The sequence below is a fragment of the Trachymyrmex cornetzi genome, unplaced genomic scaffold, assembly GCF_001594075.2.
Source record: "Trachymyrmex cornetzi isolate Tcor2-1 unplaced genomic scaffold, Tcor1.1 scaffold117, whole genome shotgun sequence".
Classification (NCBI taxonomy): Eukaryota; Metazoa; Arthropoda; class Insecta; order Hymenoptera; family Formicidae; genus Trachymyrmex; species Trachymyrmex cornetzi.
The window spans coordinates 882610-893049 of record NW_017295730.1 but is presented as its reverse complement, the minus strand read 5'-3'; positions in this window follow the sequence as shown (position 1 = coordinate 893049).

Genomic DNA, 10440 nt, shown 5'->3' with positions numbered 1-10440 from the left:
CTTACATTTGACTTACACTCCGATTTTTATTTTCACCGGGGAACTCACGCGGAATTATTTTTTATGTCGCGTTTTGGGGGGTTTGCGGTAGTCGGAAGGGGATCGATACGAGTGACAATTTGGGGTAACTGTGACGTCGGATAATTAACCAGTTGCCTCTGGGCAACGTTATATCGAGCCGTGCACAATCGAGCCATTGTTGCGGCCAGATGCAAAATATTATGAAGGGAAGAGGGGAAGCTAGGGGGAAATGGATTTTCTCGAATAACGAAAATTTCAGATAAAACTCGCATGGCTACTGTTAAAGAGATAGTGTTGTTTTTAAATACATGTTCTATTAACGCGGTTAATTTCGCCGGGGGGAGGTCGCGAGGTTCGATATTAATTTTCAAACAGGAAAACAGACATAAAGCAAAAAATATGAAAAAAAATAAAATTACTTATTGATTTTTCTGTAGAAATAACAAATATTTATAGAAACTGTTGCCGCTCGAAGAATATTTTTTATGAATGAACTGATAAGTTATTTTCTGATAACATTCCAGATAGAATTTCTTTGTCTAATCTTTTCTTTTCGGCAATGACTCCCTCAGTAGGTCCGATTTAGCTGGTAATAATCGATAATGCAATAGATAAATACAGAATCGTGTATATATAATAAAAAAAAATAATTGTTAGGAGTGATACACTCTTTAAATTCTTTGAAGAAGAATCTTACTCTAAAAAAAGAAAATTAAGCCGGTTTTGAAAAAGAATGGCTTAATTTTTAATCTTTAAGAATAAGATTTCATTCTTTAGAATATGATTCACTCTAAAAGTTTTAAAGAGCGGAGAGATGTCGATTAATTTTGTCAGAAACATTTTCCAAAATTGTTCGTCCTCGGCGATTTCAGATGCGACTTTTTTTCCAATTACATAGCATCGTGGCGATTTGTTGGCATAATATAATCTATTATAGATATCTTATCGATGCTTGGAAACAGAGACAACATCCTGTCCAAGTAATCAAATAAGACAAAGAAGTGTCGTATTACGAAGTCACTAACGTCATCGCGAGGCAATCCCGACTTAGAGCGTTTCTACAAAAAGTTTTATATGCTATTAATATTATAAGTTCGCTTACACGACGTAGGTTTTATGTCGTTCTCTTTTATACGTTTGAAAATGAAATACGATATTACACGACCTGCTAGTAATACGCAATATTATATTTATATCGTACATAGATAGTTACAAAAGAATATATGAGCGCGAAAAAGATTAATATTATACTGAAAGAGAGACGTAGAAAAATTCTATGGTCGTTATTGCCATATGGCAAGAAATTAAAACGAGTCGCGAGTTATATATGAGCTCCCCCCCTCTCTCTCTTTCTCTCTCTCTGTCTTTCTCTCATTCTTTCTTTCTCTCTCGCGCGACAACACTTAAAATCGATCCGTCTAATATGGGGCTTTAAGGGTGCACCCTACGTTTTTCTCTATTCCTCTCCTCCCTCTGTTTCCACCGGTAGTGCCGGTGGCGCGAGAAGAAACGATATCGATCTGGGTGAAACGTGTTATCAGAAAATGCACCCATCTGGAAAATCTTACGATGCGTTTGTGCATTATTCACCGTCCAGGAGTTTTTTACGAACTCTCCACCCTATGTGAGCCTGTCTCTTTTACACGTTGAATAACCGTTTAACCTATTTCAACCCGGCGTTATTGAAAATACTTATTGGCTCTCGTAAGCCTGTAACAATTACGATTTGGACGTAATCCCCCTCGTCGCAATATAATTTCTTTAATAAACGTAACAATTACCTACTGACATCAAAAGACGCGAATATTTAATATCAATTTATTTTTCTATGGCGTTGGCTGCTTTGTACGAAATAAAGAATTTTTCCAAAATATTTTTGCATTTTCCAATTAAAGATGATTCATGCCTTCGTGCACCGTTTCCATACTTTTTTATAAAAGAAAATTATTTTTTATGCAAAAATAATAGATATTACAGTTTCTCAGATTTTTAAGAGACACAAAACTTGCCGAAAAAGTATAATAATTATATAAGTAATTTTGTATGATTACATCTTAATTAATCATTACATCAAAAATCATATTTCAATGTGCATGAAATAATGTATTATTATATTTGTATTATATTTGTCTTTCGACAAACGATATTAAAATTTATCTCGAAATTCTGTGGTAAATATATGCTATAATGAAGAGAGACCTGTGTTTATTTAACGTTAGGACAAGCGTATAAATCGTGAGTTATTGAATCTGGACCACTCGCATCGATAGTTAAATGTGCGATGATCGAGATGAGTTTATTGCGCTTAACGAAGCCACTTTACGGATTTACCGCCGGCCGTGTGTTGTGTTGGACGATACACACGTCTAGATTACGTAACCAGAAATGGAAGGACATCCAGAGATAATCCTCTAAATAAATCGATCTCTCAGTGGGAAAGAGAAGATGGAAAAAGAGGGAAAAAGAGAGAAAGGGAATGATGGGGAGGCAAACATTGAAAAAGAAGATACCGACAAAATATACACTAGAAGAGTGAAAATTGAGATAGGAAATAATTCCTCGAATACTTTTGTAAATAACGTCTCCATTGCGCGTGTATATAAAAAATAAAACATAAATCAAGCTTTTCGAAAGAAAATACGTATATATTGCGATAAACTTGTCCAACACACACATTTTATTATCAATAATAAATCAATAACATTCCCTTAAATTTATATTATTTACTCTCTAAATCTCTTGCAGTGAAATCTTACTCTAAAAGACCGAAAATTGAGCCCATAAAAAAAAGAGTAAAAATATTTTCATTCTTTAGAAGTGAGATTTCATTCTATTGGAGTAAAATAGTATTTCACTCTTTTGGAGTGAAAGTTCCTTTTTAGGAATAAAGTCTTATTTCAAAAAAAAGAGCGAGATTTCGTTCCTTTCGAGTAAATCTCACTTTAAAAGAGTGAAATTTTACTCCAAAAAAGAGTGAACATCTGCTACTCTTGTTCAAGAGCGAAAAGTTTTTCTTTTTTCGAGATTGGCTCGATTTTTATTCTAAAAGATTTAGAGAGTGACCTTTTTACACTATTAAATTTTTAATGTCAAATTATATCCAATTTGAGTTATTTTTAATCACTTCTATAGGTCGCCCACTTTTACTCAATATACGTCGTTAATTTAATCGAAATAATGGAGTTAAACCATTTAATACTATACAATCGCGGTTGTGCCATTTTTGACTCATCTGATAATTTGGTTGACTATGTGGTCATACATAGATTTTGAAACTACAATAATTTAGTATTAATAAGAGTGTGAATTATTTAGTTGTTATTATGTTCTCCTATCCAAACATCACAAAAGAATAATATAGATTACAAGTGACCTATACATGCTTCTAGGAGAGACCTAAATTATCGTAATTCTAGTGTTAAAAAATGTAATTTAATTAAATTTGACTCAAACTTAGTTAAGTATTTACCAAGTGCGTTATTATGAACGTTGTTTACTTTGGAACTAACTACGGAAATAGATTAATTTCCATTTTAACGTCAGTTAAAAATAAAAAAAATGTTATTTAACTCAAGAGAATAATCGTTACTCCTTCAATGTCAAATGTAGAGATTTTTTTCTTATTAATATAATAATTAATGAGAGCCACGATTTAAATTTTTAGCCAAACGTATACCAAATTTTTGTCGATGAAATATCGAGTGAAATATATGTATAATGTTCCTGTCACGACTTCCTGCCGAAGAAAAATTACGAATGAATTAACGCGCTTGTTTTTTTTTTTCTAAAAAAAAAGAAAAGAAACGATCATACTGACGTGCACGCGGTTAAATATACATTGGAAACCCGGAAGCGAATAAATAATCATGATAATTAGATCATAGATAAGCGAAGGAGGAAGCGAACACGTGGCATTTTTACGAAGCGACAGGAGTGCCTCCGTTGATTCTCCATGCGGATTAAAATAGAATATCGTTTTTCTCGTTCGATCCAATTAATCGACCCTTCGCGCGCCGCGGCGGGATGGAGATCCATCGGGCGCGCGCGGATGGGGCTTCGGCGATGACTCATTCGGAAAATATGCACCATTCGCACGCACTACTTCTATCCCGATTACGAGGAGCATTATGTCGTTGTCGTGGATCATACCTACGTACGCTATTGAGAATATCGTTCGCGGCCGAGTCCGATACGCGCGTCCGATCGGCCGCGACTTTCGCACGTTGTCACGCAACGGCACATCGATATGGATTATTTCGTTTATTGGAGCCCAGTCACGAACACACGAACGCATGTACACGCATCGTAGCGCGTCATTCTCGCATGCAACGCGAAAAAACATCCGATCGAACATTGAAACTATCGATGATTAACCTATCATTGACGGATTCAGAAATTTGTCAAAGGGGGGGGGGGGCGGCCACATGCGAAATTTTTTTTTAAGGCCAAATATGATAAAATGGAATATTAAATTATTACTTAAATTATTGTTTAAATGTATAATTCATGAAATGTTTTATTTAAAATTATATTAACACAAAAGAAGAATAATATAATAGAATCTGTTTTTTATATTTAGGAGTTTCTTGAATTAAAAAATATTTTTGGAGAATAAAATAGTGATCAAAATAGTGATTAAATATAGTTCAGAAATATTAAAAATATAACCTTTTGTTATGAATCTTTTTAAGAATTAAGGAGCTTCAAACCTCCATGATCCCCCCATGAATCCGTCATTACGTACATATAAGGTGATTTATTTTAATCTTAATAGTAACGTCTCCCTTTATACTACACTACTTTTATTTGGAATGTTTTTTGATAAAATTTCACATTTTCGAAATATTTGCCTGATAAGATCAAAATAAATAATCCTACATATACCAGAGCAATTTGAAAACTTCGCGGGTTGATAATAAAAGTATACAACTTTATATTTTAAATTACTTGCATTTTTCAGTAAAAGGTTGAATAGAAAAATAAATGAACAAACGAAAGGTATTAATTATTAAAAATATAGGTATACCTTAATAACACAATCCAACAAATTAGTGAAATATTATACCAACATATTCCCAATGCAAATGTTTAACCAATGTTTTGCCAATGAATTGTGCTACTTTGGTATTTAAAGCAATTAATAAGCGGAACATTTCACCTTTATAAAGTTCTTTTTAGTTTATATTTTTATTTGATATTATCTCTTTCAACTTCAATGCACTTCATCCAGCGATGTTCCAACGTTTTTATGCCATTACGAAATCCGTTTTTTGAAATTCCTCAAACTATTTTACTGTAGCTATCAGTTTTTTACCGTTGTATACAATGACGCACTACCGCCCACAACAAGTTCTTCATCTCCTTAAAAATTTCTATTCGTAAGCCTTTTTTAAATACTTAATCGCGGCACACTGTTCAATGTCATCCATTTCATCACGGACAATATAGCAATTCGTTTAAACTAACTTTTACAACAAACTACTTTACTGAACAAGTTTAAACCTAAAAGTTTTTATGTATAAAATAAATGTCGCCACATGCGTCAAACATATTTCAAATATTATCATCATTTTTTATGGGGTAGCAAAGTTTTCAAATTTAAATTGCTCTCATATCTTTAAAAAAAGTGATTAGAAAAGAAAGTAAATTGATCGATTTAATTAGTGATGCACAATCTTTTTTAAGTCATTTTCAGAAATAGATAAAATCTTGTGGACCGCATAATATTTATTTCAATTGCGTAAAATAAAAAAAATATGATTTTATATTTTCGAATTTCATCAGCCAGTGGACTGTGAAAAATTCATAAACGGACTGCAAGTTAATGCGCATCACTGGATTCAATTGTTTACATATAGCAATAAAAATAGTAAAAAATTATTATTATAAACAATATAAACAATTTTTTTTAAATTGCACAGCAAAAACGTTTCGTATTCGTGTTGAAAATGGTCCATTCAAATCTTTATTAAATTTTGTATCGAATTTTTAACATATTCGAGTGTTAGTTTAACATAATGTGATTATATCATTTAAATAGTTTGTGTTAACAACGTTTCTTAGTGTCAAAATAATACAATTTATGAATAAATGAACAAGTAACACATAAAAATATGTTTTAATACGCAAATTCTAAGATGAATAAATAAACTATGTATTAATAATTTAACATATAAATATTAATTTTATTGAAAAAAATATACTTCCACAGTTTGTCAGGATTGGTAAAGACTAATGTTCTTTTTTAAGATTAAAACATATATTGTGTTTCTTCTTAAATATGTTTTTAATGCTTCAAATGTGTTTTAAACAGTGCTGTACAAAATATATTTAAAATATATTAAAAACATTAATTAAGCATGTTTTAAACTGTTTAAAACAGATTTAAAACATGTTTTTTACTAACTCTGCAGTTTGTTTACAACTGTCAGTGTAACATGTGTCAGTATTATAATACCTTTTTTATGTTTATTCTTTTATACAATATTTGTGTAACCTTCTAACATATTCATTTTGTGTGAAATTAATACATAAATTTAGAGAGAACCTTTGGTAATATGTGAAATGTACCTATTAAATTTAACAGAAATTTTCCAACGGTATATTATAAAGTGATTTGATGTTTTGCTAGTTTTACTGTTAAAAATGTTGTTCTTCCTTTCTCTTTTCTTCTCTTTTCCCTCTCGACGGCGGTTGCATGACGCTGAAAGAAACTGCAGAATGCCGGCGATGGCAAATCGATCCGCGGGCAGATTAACCGCCCGCCGTTCGCCACGGCTCGGGAGACCGCCAAACCGTCTCCTCGATGACCTTCCGCTGTCGCGAATAGGAACGAACGCACATCTCGACCTGCTACGACGTGGCGCAGGCCGCGATCGAACGCGCTGGTTTCCGCGGAAAAAAAAAAAGAACCGCGCGTTAAATTATTAATGCTGGCGACGCGACGCACTACAAAACGCCAGACGCTATCGCTCGTGCGCTTCATAAGCGATAGAATAACGGTGTTAATGTATGAAATCTCATTTCGATGCACGGATTATGAGCACGTGCACTTTAAAAAAATTTAAATTAAAATTTAATAAATATTTATTTAGGTAGTATTAACTAAACATTTATTTATAGTGAATAAATATTTACTCGATAAAAAATGATGGTTGAATTAAATTGATATTCCCACCAAATAAATATATTTTTACAGTTTAGTAAATGTTTAGTTGGTACTATTCAAATTTTTTATTAAAATTTAGTATATTTTTTCGATGTGTCGTAAGCCAAGATACATATTTTAAAATAAATGAATAATTATTAAAAAATAAAACAAAAAAGTAAAAATTGAAAAAAATAAATTTAACTTTCATTAAATTCTAGAAACGTTTTCGAATTTAATAAAAAACCTAAACTTCTCTCAGGGAAATTTCGAAGGATTTGCTCTTGGGAATGCTTGATGACTAATGATAATGATTTACTTTCAGAAACAAAAAAACATGGTGCATGTAATTTAATTTATTGATACCGTTGGATGCAATCGTATAGTTGTTGATTTATTTATTACTTCGCTTCTATCGCGCACGATCAATAATTCAATTAAATGGAATGAATTCGTATCGTGTACACGGTGTTCTCGACCTAGCGAGCAGCGCTTGTTAAATTGTAATAATTCTATAAATTCTATAACAATCGTCTTTTTTGCGTAAATTTGACTAAAACTGCCTGCTTTGACGCAGCGTTGTAATTTCTAAAAAGAGATTGTATCACAGTTATCAAAAACTTCAAAATAATAGAACTAAATTAACGTTAGATTCATTTCGAGCTTACTGAACAATAACAATTTCATTATCACTTTTAGAGCTTAATTCGCTTATTAAGTGCGTTCCTCAATTTGCACAATTTCTCTCTCCAGATAATTATATAATTATATCGAGGCCATAATTGAAACTACCGTTGATTTAATTAATAACTCGGTTTCTCGGTGTTCGAGAGTCTGAAAGACAGCTCGGCAGGTCTAGGACAGTCTATATACACAGATTCAATGACGCAGAAACTACAAATAGATATATTATGATACTAGGACGCGGTTCGCACGTCGTAACTCATCGCGTTATTCTACGTCACCAAGAATTCATAATGATTAAATCGACTCTCTAGTAGCAGTGTAATGACAGCATAATAATTTCTAACAGCGTAACTTTGACGTGCAACAGAATCGGAAAAGAATCGCCTGTAGATACTAGATATCTGTGCTAAGTTCAGAAATATAATACAATAATGTCATCACTTTCTCTTCGATCTTGCACATTTATTCTTCGTCGTGCTACTTACAAATAAATACATTGCTTGACACGTCGTAAACAGTCAATATTATTCACGTTTCCTACAGTTCTTCGTTCGCTTCTTAATTAATATTGATTTTGGCGTCTCGTTCTTTCGTTTTAAATTCGCGCGATGCAAAAAATTGCACGTAAACCACACAAAATCGAAAAATAATACTATTACAGTTTTTGCCGCCGTCGTAACTTCGTTAACGATACGCTCATGCTAATTTGCACACATGCATGCGTGAAAAGCGAAAGAGGGCTTCTATCGAGAGAAAAGTAACTCGTGGTTCGCACGTTAATATACAGTTTTAACGGCGTACTGTGACATGGTTAAAACAATGCCGATTATTTAACGCAACAAAAGAATGGGATGTAACGATTTAGGCCAAGCGAGAGAAGACGAGTTGCAAGTAGGCTAAGGTGACTTGCTGTAAAAGAAAGTAGCAAGACGCGGATATTTATGCTGAAAGTAATTATCCGAGTCACGATAAAAGAACGAGCTATGCTCGGATGCTAATTTTTACAAGTACTTCCGATTATCTTGTCCGGTTTCAATTTCAACAATCTAGAATCGTTAAATCGATTGAGAAAGACGTCCTTTGCGCTTTTCCTTTCGGAACGATTTACGGGTTAATTTATCGCGATTTTACAATTCCTAGTAAAATTGATCGTCATCTAATTAACTATACACACCTCGTGCTGAGTACGCAAATTGCATATTACCCATAAAAATTATTCTTACTCCTTTTTTTTTTTAAGAAATTCGTCAAGTATGTTACAAATAATATACATATATACGACAACAATAATAAGAATTTGGTATACCCTCCTGTTTGAGAATATAACGTATCTTTTTAAATAGTTAAATTTCAATTCGAGTAACGCACGCAATATGTGTGTGGTATGAATATCGTTGATTCATATGCCATGATTTCTCGTCACACACATATACATACACACATACATACATACATACATACACACGCATACACATATGTATATAATATATAAATACATATTTTTATAAAAAACGGTGATACATTACTGCCCCCACGTTTTCCGGCATTAAATATATAACTCCTTAAATGCGATTACATTTGGTATGAATTACAAAAAATACACAGAGTATATCATGCGTATAAAAACGGTTGCGAGTGTCACAGAAACTCTATGATAATCTTCGTATAATCTACAGATCGTAATCAAGCTTTCGAAAAGCTAGAAAAGACAGCACAAATTCACAATATTATGAAATATTCACATATCGTTATAGGTCCAGTATTTATTATGATATAAATATAGATTTTCTACAAAAATCTATATTTGTATCGCAAAATTACAAATAATAAAAGAGCAATAGAGATTTATTAAAATTAATCTTATTAATTCCGATAATTGTTCTCTTCTAGAATACCGAGATAAGAGATTATAGAAAGAAATTGGAATGCACATTTTTCAAAAATCTTGACGAATCATTAAAATTATTAGAAGAATTTATATTTCGATAAGTAGTAATGCACGTAATAACATGACTCAATCTGATTCAAAATTTTGTGATGCAAATTAGTTCCTGTAAAGACGTAAAGAAATTAATTTTTAAACTTTAAAATTCGCAAGATGAAAAAAATATATTTAGCTACGTATGTAATATATAACTAAAAAACATTTTATATAAAATATTTTTGCAATAATATAAAATGGAATTTAATAGAGCAATTAAATGTAAATTTGCATCATTTAGATTTTGTTGATTTTTCGATCATATAGCGATTATAAATCTCTTTCAAATATAAATTACGATCATTTATTGGTTAATATAAATAAATTGTTAGTTATATTTTGTTGTATATAATACTCTGCTATTAACTACGATTAATATATGCTCTATAATACTCTATGGGTGCGTTCAGGGAGCTCACTATCAGTGCTATGTAGCGCTACCACTGTTCAGGGAGTTAACTAATAGCACTATGAAACACTATCGTGACGTTATTGTTGGTAGCGTTTGACGTCATGACTGATGACTCGTGCTACAAATGCTATCGCCGAAGAGGTAGTAGTAGGGGAGGCCAAGCGGGGATTTTGGGATTTACTCGAGCGCGTC